Source organism: Eschrichtius robustus, chromosome 11, assembly GCF_028021215.1.
Source record: "Eschrichtius robustus isolate mEscRob2 chromosome 11, mEscRob2.pri, whole genome shotgun sequence".
Taxonomy (NCBI): domain Eukaryota; kingdom Metazoa; phylum Chordata; class Mammalia; order Artiodactyla; family Eschrichtiidae; genus Eschrichtius; species Eschrichtius robustus.
This window is the reverse complement of record NC_090834.1, coordinates 83276177-83291138: the sequence shown is the minus strand read 5'-3', so window position 1 is coordinate 83291138 and position 14962 is coordinate 83276177. Positions and strand designations below refer to the sequence as shown.

Sequence of the window (14962 nt, the reverse complement as noted above, 5' to 3'; positions counted from 1 at the left end):
CACCCCTGATCCCTTATCCTTTGTCTGCCTTCTGTAAAACACTGCTGACCAAAGATGGCTAGGGCACTGATCAACCATGGGGGGCCCTCCCCAGCTGCTAGCTGCCCCTCCAGCTTTTTTTTTTTAATTAGTTAATTATTTATTTATTTTATTTTTGGCTGCGTTGAGTCTTAATTGAGGCACACGGGATCTACGTTGAGGCACGCGGGATCTTTCATTGTGGTGTGCCAGCTTTTCTCTAGTTGTGGCATGCAGGTTTCCTCTCTCTAGTTGTGACACGCGAGCTTCAGGGTGCATGGGCTCTGTAGTTGTGACGTGCGGGTTCCAGAGCTCATGGGCTCTGTAGTTTGCGGCACATGGGCTCTCTAGCTGAGGAGCGCGAGCTCAGTTGTTGTGGCACGGGGGCTTAGTTGCCCCACGGCATGTGGGATCTTAGTTCCCTGACCAGGGATCGAACCCATGTCCCCTGCATTGGAAGGCAGATTCTTTACCACTGGACCACCAGGGAAGTCCCTGTCCCTCCAGCTTTGGGAACAAGTTTCTTGTCCATCACTGCTACCCCTTGGCCACTAGGGTCATGCTGATGGTCATCCTTCTATACACTAAACACATGACAAGGGAAAACAAAACCAAACAAAGCATAATTTCCTACTTTTAACTAACTCACAAGTGGCCCAGTGGATTAAAAGGCAAACATTATGTCTAGAATTTGAGCAGCTAAAGGGCTGAAATGTGTTTTACTCATCTGCCTGGATTCTGGTCCATAGAGCACTGGCTGGCAGTAGGTGCTCAGCAAGTTTTTATCAACCGAATGAACGGAACTAAGAAGTGAATGTAGTTAACTGAAGTTGAGAAAGGTCAAGAGTGTTAGAGGTTTCCAAATGATTCCACATGTGAGACAACTCTAAAGCCTAATCCTTGCTGCCACATGTGTGCCATTGAGGACTTTATTCCCACCAGGCCTGGGCTATCCAGAGGACTCGGACAAGGCATCACAAGCTGCTTGGGTCCTTCCTCCAAAAAAAATTCACCATAAGCACTGTGTAGATTCAGAATCATGGAAAAATAGGCCAAATTCTTAGTGTGATTTTTAAAACATGACTTTAGGAAGTTCAGTAATTATTTTTTTCTAAATTATCTTTTTGCATATGTTGCTAACTTTCTCCATGAAGAATACAAAATTTAGCAGTAGGAAATCTCTCACCCCAATCATCACACAGCCTAAATAGTTGGTTCTCAAAAATATAATCTGCTCCTTACAATCTGATTCAATGTCCTGAAACCCTTTGGTTTAAACTTGCTAAATCTCCTGGCTCTTCTCCCAGCAAAACCAGCAAAGAGTCAGCTACCATTGTCAGTTCTAACTTTTGTCCTAAGCCCTCAATCACATCCCTTCTGATTATGCTTACAGAAACATTATAACAAGTAAACCAATTTATTCCTCACTATTATTTTTTAAATGTTCTCAGGGAAAATCTGGTAACTCGGAGGGCTACAAGTTGATGACTCTCATATGTCTGGGAGTTAGTTGTTTCATAATGGTTTTTATGCTGTTTTGTTTTTTTTTGGATCCAACTAAATATTATTGCCAGATGGGATCAGTTTTTGACCTTCTTGTGCTACTCTCCTAATCTTGGCCCTTCTAACATTTTCTTACTATGGTTCCTTTCTTTGGTTTGCCACTAATGGCCATGCCTGGTTACATAATTCCTGTAACAGGTGTTAACCAATTTGGACACATTTGAGTATGGCACACAGCTATTCTTATGGTTTATGAAAAGCTTACAGACAAGAAGTACACCTCATATTAAGGTACCATCTAATGAATTGGGATTTTATTCCTCCCTTAAGATTTTTCTCAGGATGGGCCTTACTCAATAATTTGGAGGATTGTGAGTGACAGTTTGGCATTAGACTGGGGCTTTGAAATCATGAATTTGACATCTTTGCCACTCTGCTCAGCAGGAGAGTTTTCTGTTTACTTATTATTTTCCCTATGCTAATTACTCCAATTTTCAGCAGTTTTTGAGGTCCATTCATTTGATTCTGAACACCTTTTTTTTTTTTTTTGCAAGGAAGACTGAAGGCAGGAGTAACTAGGAAACTTAAGTAAACATAAACATAAAATGCTTATAGTGATAGTAGGATTGACCTCAGCCAATTAAAATTATTAATAGAAAAAATATGTCAATGTCAAATCTGAGCTTACTGCCTCTGTTCCCACTTGGGTAATGAGGATTAGTTCACATTTCCTGACAAGAATAGATGGGAATTTCTCCCTGATCTTTGTCCTTCTAGAACATTGTGTTAGGATAGTATTAGACCACAACCAAAAATAAATAGGGATTTTGACTAATTCAAAATTAATTTTGTAAGTGAAATAGGGAGCATTTTCTTTTTTCTTTTTTTAAATTTTATTTACTTATGGCTGTGTTGGGTCTTCGTTTCTGTGCGAGGGCTTTCTCCAGTTGCGGCAAGCGGGGGCCACTCTTCATCGCGGTGCGCGGGCCTCTCACTATCGCGGCCTCTCTTGTTGCAGAGCACAGGCTCCAGACGTGCAGGTTCAGTAATTGTGGCTCACGGGCCCAGTTGCTCCGCGGCATGTGGGATCTTCCCAGACCAGGGCTCGAACCCGTGTCCCCTGCATTGGCAGGCAGATTCTCAACCACTGCGCCACCAGGGAAGCCCCAGGGAGCATTTTCTTTTCAAGCAGTGAAGTTTTTCCTCCTTTTGGTGATTGAGGAAATATTCAGATCACAAACTTGGAATCTTTGCTCCTAACACAGCAGTCATGTCAGAGACCAATCTTTAAGAAGAGTCAGAAATACGTGCTCTATATTTTCAGCATCACCTGTGATCACAATAGGAAAATGATTTTGTAAAAAGTTTGATCTTAGACCTCTAACACTATCTCTATATGCTACCTGAATTAAACAAATAAAAAAATTATTCAGAATTCCATTCAAGACACTGGTACAACTTTAGTTTACCTTGGTGTCATTTTTAAATGTAAGATGTATTTTTAAGGCAAATAGGCAAGGGTTTAAGTATGGGCTTTTATTGTTTTGGTAACACCATAATCACAAATCAGAAAGTTTGGAAATGCTCAGAAGTGTCCAGAGGTCTGATTCATTAGAGGGTTTATCTGAATTGGAATTTAATCTTCTTTTATTTCTAAATATTCCTGACATTTCTGATTTGTCTGTGTTTTCCTCAGTAAAACTGCACCACACACTGGAAAGTAAAGATATATCCATCTGTATAACATCAAGGGAGAGTAGGAGTAAGAAGACTGGCCATAGATACAATCAGAGTCTCAGAAATAAGGACACTCCTTCCTTCAGCAGAAATGCTGACGTGGCGACGTGAATTTAGCATATAGATTTGCTATAACTTCTCACTCAGCAGCACTGAGAATCCTAAGATTCTTGATACGCTAAGATTCTTGGTATTTTTCAGGAAGGAACTAAATACCTAAGATTCTTGGTATTTTTCAGGAAGGAACTAAATTACAAATGAGCTTAAAAACCTGGGGAAATAATTCATTTTCAAGCAAATTTAAAGTTGGAAAGTAAGCACTGGTTTGAAGTTAGCATAAAATTATTTAAAAAAAAAAATCTTAGGGTAGGGCTCCTCCAGTACTTTATAAATCAGTACAAGTTTTGTTTTTTTAAATTTATAATCTAGCCTCTCAAATTGTTTTGCCATATTAAAAGAAATTGTGTCTGCATTCAGCCTACACCCCTGGGAATCAATTCAGAGGTTCTTTGAGGTGGCCAGGCTGGGCTTCTTGGCCTCTGTCCTTCATTGCTTCCAACTAGCCAGTCTATTTCACTTACATTAAATATTCCACAATATACTTCACCATCTGTGCTGTAGGGTAGTTTGTATTGGTCATGTATACCCTCAAGTTGATAGAGGTGCAAAGCTAAATGTGTGACACTCTAAGAATATGCATGTATTTGAATAATTTGACTATTCAGTCCAACAGTTTGCAAAGAGGCTCTGAAAGATCACACATCCTGATAACACTTCTAAGAAACAGACAGCTTCCCTTTATTGGGGGTGGAGAGAGGCAGGGATATTTCTAGCTAGAGTTCCTGATTTATTAAAGTCTTATCTCTGGCATTTAACTGTGTGAACTTGGGCAAATTATTTTGTGGCACTGAGCCTCAGGTTTTCATTTATAAAATAGGAATAATAATTTCTGTGACTGGTCTTTAGGGGCTCTAAAACAGCTAATATAAGTAAGTGCACTCATTTTTTTAACTGTAAACCCTTAGGTAAACTGAACTGAGTGTATAATGATATTATACACTCAGTTCAACAGCACATTCTTGATAACCACAGGAGGGTCCAGGAAAGGAAACTGTTTATAAATCTTTCCCTTTCCCCAAATTAATGTTGGACTGTTTAGAGAAATTTTTAAAGCAGTGAGTCTTAGCAATTATTAGGTCAAACCCCTTTGAGATTACAGAAAAAATGCACATACACATAAAACTGCCTACCAAATTTGGGGGGAATGGGAGATTGCTATGACACTCATTTATGCATCTCTTAAGAAAGAGTGTTTCTCAAAGTGTAACCTCAGATTTTCTGCTTCCCAATCGCTAGAGGTGCTTGTTAAAATGCTAATTTCTGGACGCTGCCCCGCCCTTACTAAATCACAATTTCAGGAGGAGAAATCTGCATTTTAATAGGCAACCCAGGTGGTTTTTTATGCTCGGAGGAGGTCCAAGGACTCCAAGTTAAATGCTGGGGTCTTGTTCCTTTCCTTATTCTAAATTTCAAGGTCTGTCCTAGTGCTTACGAATCGGTCGAACTAATGGGAAGAAAATTCAGCTTTAAAGCAGGAACCTAGGTAGACGGTTGAAAACGTTCGTCCAATGGCAAAATGAAAATGGTCCTCTGGACCCTAGCCACTTAAATTCTCTCCAAGGGTCTCGGCTACCTGCAACTAAGAATCCTAAAGGCTGCTCTTCTGCTGCGGGGGGAGGGGCGCGAGGTGAGGATTAATTGAGCCAACTGCCCACCCCCTAGACACACACACACACAGACACACACACGCACACACACGTTAAAGCAGAGGCTTTTTATTTATCTTTGCTGCCCAGGTTCTTTATTTAAAGGGTTGTTTTATGTGTGTAAGTTTGCTAGGGAGGGAAGTGAAAACATCTGCAGAACCATGCAACGCCCTTTAACGGAACCCTTCTAATAAAAGATGTATCATTTTAAATGCGCTGAATTTTGATTCTGGTAATTCGTGCACTAGAGTGTCTATTTCGAGGCAGCGGAGGTATCATATGACAGCGCACGTCAAGGCACCGTGGAGCCCTCTCGTGGACTCCCACCCACTTTCCCATTCACCCGGAGAGTGCTGCTCGCGCAGCCGCTCCCCCAGGCGAGCTAGCATGAAATCTCCCTGCCTCTGCCGAGATCAAATGGAGCTCTTCGCTCAGGGGGTGCGAGTATTACCTCCGCCATGCAATTTCCACTATCAATAATTTAACTTCTTTGCTGCAGAACAGAAGGAGTACATACCGGGCACCAAAGACTCCCCCCTACCACTTCTTTTTAACCAAAGGGAACGTGAAAAAAGAATAGAGTCTGGGAGTTTCGGGGCCGAAGTCTTCCCCAGAGCAGCTGCCTTGATGTTTACTTTGACAAGTAGTGACTAATAAGGTGGGTTTCTTTTCTTTCTCTTGCCGTTTTTCTCTGGTCGGCTAGAAAGCGTGTGGCTTGAGTGAGGTCTGTCATTGCCTCGGCTTCCTGGCTGGAGCAAGTAACTTGGTGTAACGTTATCTGGGGGCGTTCATTAATAAAAAATGCCGTTATTATCTTGATTGAATTCCTATTAGGCAAACTCCGAAGAGGTCAGTGCACGAACTCTGTTTAAGCCGCGGCGTGTTTAAGGTAGCGGAGTAAACCAGTAGCCCCCATGCTCCATGCGATTTCATTGTGTGCTAGCGTTTTCAAGCTCCGTCGTGCGGGAAGGTGCGGGGAGGTGTGTCCATGGGCCGGGAAACGCACGCCCTCTCCCACAGAAGTTGGGTGCCGGGATGGGGCGGAGGGAGTTGCCGAGGAGGGGCGCAAGACCCTGGGGGCGCCGGATTCGCGCTCGCTAGCTCCCGCTCCGGCGCGCACAGCCTGGGTTTACGCGGAGGGCGCGGGACGCGGGGTTCCCCGGGGCGGGGGCTAGGTCGCCACTCAGAGCCGCGGGCGTGGCGCGCGCGTCCTGTTGAGTCGCCCCAGGGACGAGCGCGGGGCTTGCGGGGCCACGTCGCGGGCCCCCAGCGACTGGAGGAACGGGGCGCGCGGGCCCGGGGAGCTCCGGAAGCTCGGGGAGTCCCGGGAGCGGGGGCGAGGGAAAGGCGCGGCGTCTCCTTTAAGCGGCCGCCCCGCACGGGTCTCGGTGGCGCGGGCGAGCTCGGAGGGGGGAGGGCGGGGGGCGGCGCCGATTGACCAATCGAAGCTCAACCGAAGAGCTAAATAATGTCTGACCCGAGCTCCAGGCGCAGGCTGGAGCTCTGGGTCCCCGTCGCCGCCGCGCCGGGGCGCACCCGCCCGCTCGCCGTCCCGCGCACCCCGTCGCGCCGCGGGCTCCGGGGCGGGGCCGAGGAACCGACCCGGCGCGCCCCCCACCTCCTCGTTGCGAAGCTTTGATGAGACGCTTGAACTGCAGCTGCCACCCGCTGCTGTGGGGCCGACGGCGAGCGTCTCCGCGACGGGGACCGGGGCTGGGCGCAGGGGCCAGGAGCGGGCCAACGATGTGACTCCGCCGCCGGGGACCCGTGAGCTTTGTGTGAACCCCGAGGTAGGCGAGCATCGGGCGTGGGTCTTGGCGGGGGGGCCGCCGGTCCGCCGGCGAAAGTTGGCTTGGGGGCGGGGGGGGGCCGAAGTTATTGGAAGAGGCCAGAACTCCTCCTTTCCTCCCTTGCACGAGTCCCGAGAAGGGGGGACTTTGAGTTGCTCCTGCGGAGCTTTCTCCTCCCACCCCACGATCCAGAGGGGCAGCCCGGCCCCCCGAGGGAGAGGGACGCCGGGAAGCCCTTAAGTGGGGAAGAGAAAGCCAAGAGGAGACGCAGAGCTGCGCCATGGGAGAAGACGGCGCCCCGGGGTCCCCCGAAACCCTTCCCCAACAGAGGAGAGGTCGTGAGAGCGATTTAGGGCGCCAGCTGTCGGGGGCCCCGACTGAGGTGACGGGCTTGGGGCTGAGATAGGAATCTTTCCCATGGGCTGGGCGGTCCCCGCGCAGATTTCGGGGGGCCCCTTGCTCCCTCAGCCCGCATCCCCGTCCGGGGCTCCAGCCGGGCTGCACATTGTCACCTGCTCCCCAGGAGTTGAGATCAAAGCGGACTTATCCAGGTCCAGTACCAGTTTATCTCGGGAAACCTGATACACTGCTGCAGCTCGGACGTGAAAGGGGCTGCGGGACTCCGGGGCTAGTTGTGCCCACACCTCTCTCCATCCCGTGCCCCTCCCTTGAGGCACCTTCCAGGAAAGTAAAAAGTTTTGACTTTCGGGGGCTGGGAGGGATGTGTGTGTGTATTGGGGGGGACAGGTTGTGACTCAGGTAGGTCTCTGGGGATGCAAAGCCGGGAAGAGGAAATGGGTGAGTGAGCCGTGCCTAGAAAGAAATAGTTGAGGGTTGGAGGCGTTTTGCTCGACGGGCAGAGAAGGGGAATTGCAGACCGGTGGCACCCCTAGGGAAGGGAAGCCTTGGGGCTGCTGGGGTGAGCTAGAGTCACTGTCGGAGGATGCTGTGTTTGTGTGTTGCGGGTGGAGCGGGGCGGAGGGACTCGGTTGGAGGGGCCCGAAGGAGGTGGGAGGGGTGGGGAGAAAGGCGCTAGGGAAGGTAGAGGGTGCCCTCTGCCGGCCAAGCTGCCCCGAGCAGCTGCTGGGGGTGGGGAAGTGGTAAGAGACGGCTTTGCGGAATCCCTTCAGTAGCTGGTAGGAGGGACTTGTTGAATGACGCTGCTGACTCCCGACTCGGATGAATTTCGACTCGTCGCGCCTCTTTGGCTCCAATGCAAAAAGTTTTCCTTGAGCTGGGGGAGCTTTGACAGGCTACGGTTAGTGGTGTGTTAGGGATTCCTGGATCTCATTTTAGTGTCCTTCAGGGATCTTAATGCTTACATCTCTACGTCAGCAGTAAACAGCGAACGTTTTCTGACAAGAATGCAGGAATGTTCTTGGCCAGAAGCAAAGAAAAGCATATTTCTGAGTGTTTATTAATTCTAGTACAGTTATCTTTTAAAACAAAGCCATATGTAATTGGGAACGTTGATTTTTCACAGCATATAAGACTGCATATTGATTTTTAATAGGATATAATGTTATTAAATGAGACCTTCAAATTGGCTTGACTTTTGGGAAAATACCCCTTCTCCTTTAATTTTATCCAAAAAAAAAAATCTATATTATATATGTTCGTTGTAAAGTCAGAGGCTTAAAAGTATATTTAAAAGTATATTTGTATATACTTATATTTTTTGCATTTTAATTTATTGAGGTATAATTACAGATTTAATTCATCTAAACATGGGACCTCTCGATGTTTACATTATTTTTAGGTTGAAGGTTTCTGAGATTATGGCATGTAGCACTTAAAATTATTATTATTATAAGTAATAGATCACAAAGTTTAGACCCTGGGAACCACACCCCTTTAAAACAGTCTCTAACTCCTGTTCCTTGATTTTGCAAATACCTTGCTTAAGATTCTTCTTCTGTAAGTTTACTGCTGGACTTACAGCGGAGGTAAGAGAAAGGAAAGAGACACTTGTTGAAATGTAACCATACCTTTACTGGAATTTAAAACACATTGGTCACCCTTACTGGAATTCCAGGGCCATAAAGTCGTTGTCTTTTTTTTTTTTTCACTTTATTTTGCAAAATGTGATAAATGTTGGTAAATATAGACCGGTACTAAGTATTATGACAGGAGAAGCACTATGTAGAGCTATTTTAAGTCATTACAGAACGTTTTCTATTTATGAATGATATAAGCAGAAAGAAATGATTTCCAGATAAACAAGACTTACGTACATGTTTTGAAGCATTAGAACATTGCAGGCACACTTAGACATCACATTTTTTTAAAAGGAAAATAACAGAGTAATTTTTCACATACCTTTGGAGCCTTTCATTGCCTATTCAGAGCTGAATTAGTAACTGGAAATCTTGTTTATTTTAAGATGATATTTAAGGTCTTTTGAGATTTATAGCAGGTCAACATTTGAATATCCAGAAAATAAAGCATTGAGGAAGTCTGTTTTAGGATGTCTTTTCAATAAGTGTAACTTTTACTTGCAAACAGAAGGAACTAAGAAAGTGATCATTTGCCTAAAATGCAATGATCTCCTCAAATGATTCATTTATACTATGTAAGTTAATTGCCTAAATCTCAAAATGGCCACAGAGGGGTGGGAAGGTGCTGGAATATTGCTGGTTCATTTTGATTCACCAGGAGAGAGGGAAGTCCTGTAAATAATGCAAATTTCTAAAATCCTGGCTCAAAATCCTTGAGTTTCCTGTTTAATAGGGGCACCATTAGAATGTAAGTTATTCTCTTCTTCCTGGAATGGTTACGAGTCCCAGCTTTTCAGTAGTCAAAAGGCAGATGATTGATAATCTCATTTCTTTTCAACATAAATAGCTCTGGTTTGTAACTTAAACACACACAGCAAGCTGAGCACACCCACCTGATAGTACAGCAAAGAGCTTCTTTATGTTTTTGTACATTTGTCTTTAGAACCTTCTGTAAATATCCAACACCTCCGCCACCCCACAACCCGGGTCACACACATCCATCCACAGCCCCTACATGCCGGTAGTGAATTTGGGGAATGTAACAGCCAGTAGCTTTGGGTCTCAACCATAGACTTAATCTTCTACTGAGCTTAAAGAATATTGAAGATGTACACAATGGAAAGGTCATATACTAGTAGTTGATTAACATTTTAGGTTTTGGAGGTTAGTCTCAGAGTAGACAGAAGAACGGTTTTAGACTGCTTGAATGAAAACAGCGTGGAGAAGTATTGAATATATGAAAGCTCAACTCTGAGTACCTTTTAAAATGAGAAGCACTGCTATTTCAGATGTCCATAATACTGAATTTATTTTAATGGTTGAAACATAATTTTCAACTTTCATCTCCCTGTGTAGAAGATTTGTGTGAGGCGGCTAACCTAGCCTAGCCCAAAGCATGTGACTATATCCCTTTAATAGGGTAATTGCTAACTTGTCTCAACTTGTTGTCAAACAATTGTTACGGAGCACTCAGTTTTCACTAATTGCAAAATTGCTGCTTAATTGAAGGACTCTCAACCGTCTAGTGCAGCCTTTCAGCCACTGGCAGCCTCTGTAATCTCAAGCTGTGAATTGCATTTTAATAGAGGAACGGAGGAGAGAATTCCGAGGAATTCTAGGTTTAAAACAGCTGGCTGTTGTTCAATGGAGGAGGAAGTCATTTGAACGTTAAGTTGCATTGTGATAAATTTTCTTTGTTAGGGTGAATAACGTGCCCAGATGGGCATTCAAAAAAGTGAATGAGTGAACTTCGTGGTTACACTCTGCATCCATTTACTCTGTTTAGGATGGAGTAATGTCAAACAATAATTGATGTTGGCAAATGAAATCCGTATGTCATTTGTATGTGGGGTTTAACCCTAGGAAACAGAGGAAGGCATTGGTATATATATATTTTTAATTAATTAATTTATTTATTGGCTGTGTTGGGTCTTCGTTTCTGTGCGAGGGCTTTCTCTAGTTGTGGCAAGTGGGGACCACTCTTCATCGCGGTGTGCGGGCCTCTCACTATTGCGGCCTCTCTTGTTGCAGAGCACAGGCTCCAGACGTGCAGGCTCAGTAGTTGTGGCTCACGGGCCTAGTTGCTCCGCGGCATGTGGGATCTTCCCAGACCACGGCTTGAACCCGTGTCCCCTGCATTGGCAGGCAGATTCTCAACCACTGCGCCACCAGGGAAGCCCGGCATTGGTATTTTTAAGCTTAGACAAGTGTCCTCAAAGTCTCCTTAAACTTCCACTTAAGGCATAGAATTACTTAATCCTAAATCATTTTATACTTTAAATGCATCTCTGACTTTCCAGAATACTTATACTAAAGCCTTAGAAAAGTCATGGACCCATTTATTAAATATATGGAATCATTATTGATGATAGACACGAAACAATGGAGCTCACTAATATATGGACTTTGGAAAACTTTTTGTGGTGAGGGAGTGGTAAATGGGCATGTTTTCTAAGTGAACTGGAAGGTATTCTTATTTCTGTAAGAAAAACATGAATAAGAAATGTTTAAATGAAAGTACTCAAATTCATGTACAAACTCTGGGACACTTACACTCTTTTTTTTTTTTAATTAATTAATTTATTTTTGGCTGTGTTGGGTTTTCGTTTCTGTGCGAGGGCTTTCTCTAGTTGCGGCAAGCGGGGGCCGCTCTTCATCGCGGTGCGCGGGCCTCTCCCTATCGCGGCCTCTCTTGTTGCGGAGCACAGGCTCCAGACGCGCAGGCTCAGTAGCTGTTGCTCACGGGCCCAGTTGCTCCGCGGCATGTGGGATCTTCCCAGAGCAGGGCTCGAACCCGTGTCCCCTGCATTGGCAGGCAGATTCTCAACCACTGCGCCACCAGGGAAGCCTGACACTTATACTCTTGGTGAAACAAATCTGACCCAGTAATACTGGATGCTAAGAAGTGACTCATTGCCTTGATATCTCATCTATACGTTACCTAAAGTTTGAGCATGGTTCCATTAGATGAATTGGGGGCTGGGTGTAGGTCAGGAGAGTGACTGGGGGTAAGCAAAGTCAATTCACAAGCTTCAGTGACAGCCATAATAAAATAAAAGTTTATTTCCAAAGAGCCCAGAGAATAACGAATGTTATGCAGTTTTCCCCAGAGGTTCACTTGAAAGAACTTTTCATTGGTTGTCACGGTAGTAACGTCTTGATTTTGAAAGCTCACAGAACCTAGTAGCTCTTAAATGTGCTTTCATCTTGGTTCCTTTGGTCTGACTGAAGCTTTATGACGACCCTCTGTGTTTTTGACATGCCCCTTTATTTTAAAGGGATGAGGCAGGCAGAAGAAGATTCTTTAAATCTGAGACAGCATAACTAGGAAATGTGTAAAAGCATATGGTAGAAAAATCACTTAACTTCAGGTGGCTTATTAAAATCAAACTAGAAGGCAATCTTTCATTTAATTACAACTAGTATGTATAAAATTAAGATTTATGTGATGGAAATGGAAAAAATAAACGGACAGTTTCAAGGAATTTAAGCAACTCATCGAAAGTTGAAGTAATAGCGCCACCTAGAGAACAAAATCACCAGCTTTACCAGCCAAACAGCTTATTTGCCATATGAGCCATTTTCTAAGGCTACAAGTTACTAGGATTGCCTTGCCACCCTATTCGGATTTGGTGAGTGTATGTGCGGGGGGGCAGGGAGGGGATGGCTTAGGATGCACTTGGGATTGTAGATGAGATTTTAAAACAGGCAGATCCATACCCATACCTCAATACCTACACTAAGTCCTTTTAACATTTTAATATTAGCCAAATGTAGAATAACCTGCCGGGAATAAGGGCTGGCCTCCTTTTTAACATTTATTATTTTCAAGGATATATGCTGAAGCATTGAGTACAAAGGTTCTGATTTTATTTACTTGCTACAGGCAATCCATTGCCCTTTCTGAGATATAATAACACCAAATAAATAAAGTAGAGAGACCTTAAGAATGTCTTTGATCTGTGCTCTCATTTTAACTTTAATGATTTGAGAAGAATTAAGAGTAAAATAAAGGGTCATGTATGTGGCAAGACTTTAAACACCAAAAAAGTAAGGGGTGGGGAAAGGACAAGGAGAAGGCAATTTTAAGAGTTGCCTCAACCTTAGAATAAATAAAGATGTACATCTGAGCCAGCATCAAAACCGGTAATGGAGCCAGGAGCCAATAATTACAAATTAGCTTAAAATTCTTTGATGACAAAATCTGCATTTCATTCATTTTTGCATGCTTCCACAATAGTATCCAAAATGATTCTGGTAGCAGAAGAGACGCTTAGGCAAATATTGTTGAATGAAAAAATAGATTGATTAATAGTTGCCTCAGATTCTGACTAGCAATGTGGGCAATGAAGAAACTTTATAATTATAGAAAAATGTATATTTGTTTTGCTGGCAGAGAGGCAGAAATTGGAAGAAATAAATGTAATAATATTTTTGTTTTTCTAGTATGTATTATAACTGTCCTTTGGTTGGCTTAATTCTAAAATTTCTTATGTACAGTTTGGCTCACTCGTAAAGTTGCCACGTTTGGAACATATGAAATGTTAAAGCTAATTTAGACAGTAGCAACTATAAAGCTACTGGTGGATTTTCGTTTAAATGTTTTCAGTTTTGGGGTACTGGTGGCCATGCCAGTCATTGTGCTTCAGGGAATGGAAAACGGTGTATGTTAAGTTTGTTCCAATTTCTGGTAAGCAGTTAACCAAAGAAAGTCATTATATTGTCTGTGTCATGCATAGAAGCAATCAGGTGCAGAAAACTTTACTTTTCAGGAAAAAATTACTAAAAAAACAAGCTATATATCTGTAGCTTATGCATATATAGAGAGAGATGGGGGTGGGGTGGGAGAGGGAGAGAGAGAGATAGAAGGAAACTCCTTGAATAAAATTTTTGCCACATGGGATTAGTCTAATCGCTCTTGGTTTGGAGCTGTTACCGTCAGCATTTGCTGCCTTTTCTGATACTTGCTTTCTGCTTTTGAAAACAGAACCTGTGCTCAAATCGAAACAAGTTTTTCTATCTTTTCACGTGTTCATCTGTTTCTTGAATCATGGGGAGTGTTTTTAAACACAGGTAAATTTCTTTTACATCATGCAGAATCTGAAGGCCGAGAAATTTGCTTCATGCTGTGGGCAGAGATGCTTGGTGGAGTTCCAGGCCACATTCCTAGAGCAGACTGGTGAAGGTGTTCTCTCTTACGCAACATGGGGAAAGCACATCCAGCATTCACACACTGGCTGATGATGTATCTGAAGTCACAGATGATGGGCTTATCGTTTTGAAACATAAAGCCAGCAGACATTCTGTTGGATGATAGAACCTGGATCATTTACATTTACTTAAATGTAAAATACTGTAGTTAGGTTAAAAGTCAACTGTATAAGTAGAGAGAATATGGAGTTGGGACTAGGTTTTGGGGGCTGACTTAGAATGTACAAAGGAAACTCAGATGTTTTAAATAACCGCAGGTTCAATGGGAGCCAGTGGTGTGTGTGTGTTGGTGTGCGGTGGGGGGCTTTGGACAAAGCTATTGCAGTTTTGGTCTGTACTAGTAGAAGCCTAACATGCAAATGGAGAAACTAATAATTTCCCCCCATTTCTAAAGTAGACTATGTATGGAATGTCTTCAGTTTAAGGAACTGAAATAGGTTGCTTTAGGTACAGCATCGACAAATTGGTGTATATTGAGATCATTGTGATCATGATGCATAGGAAGTTGGAAACCTGGCAAGTGAGGAATGGCTGAGGGAACTTGGAATGGGTGGCTGGGGAACAAGAAAACTTAGGCTGGAATGGTGAATGTACTCTTTCTCCCTTAGGTAGTCTAAATCACATGATGGTAGGTACCTGGAAGGCTGGGTTAAGAAGAAATCTGGAGCTGTCCAGGCTCAATGAGAAAGAATGTTCTGACTGTTTCTGCCCGCCACGGCTGGGGGATTAGGGTGGCAGCGTGTGTGACATGTTTTTGGCGTCCTAATTTAGAGGACAGTCTTCACGAGTATAAAGAACTGGCACATGGAGGAGGGAGAGGGTTTTTTTTATGTTGCCCCAGAGAGCAGGTCTAGGACCAGTGATATAATTTAGGCACTGTACGTAGTATCTAGAAGAACTTTCAGTTCCATTTAATTAAGCAAATACTGCAGGCTCACTG

At 43.8% G+C, this 14962-nt stretch overlaps 1 protein-coding gene across 2 annotated transcripts in view; it reads left to right on the top strand.

Annotated features, from left to right (window-relative positions):
* The first annotated feature begins 5553 nt into the window (after nucleotides 1–5553).
* BDNF (brain derived neurotrophic factor) overlaps nucleotides 5554–14962 on the top strand; it is a 34783-nt gene continuing 25374 nt past the window's right edge. The window contains exon 1 of one of the 2 annotated variants that reach the window (XM_068555369.1): nucleotides 5554–5682. The gene's annotated coding sequence lies outside the window, so the exon portion shown is untranslated. Of the gene's footprint in view, nucleotides 5683–6789; nucleotides 6815–14962 lie in introns of those variants that run through there. The other variant, XM_068555370.1, reaches the window with a different exon arrangement.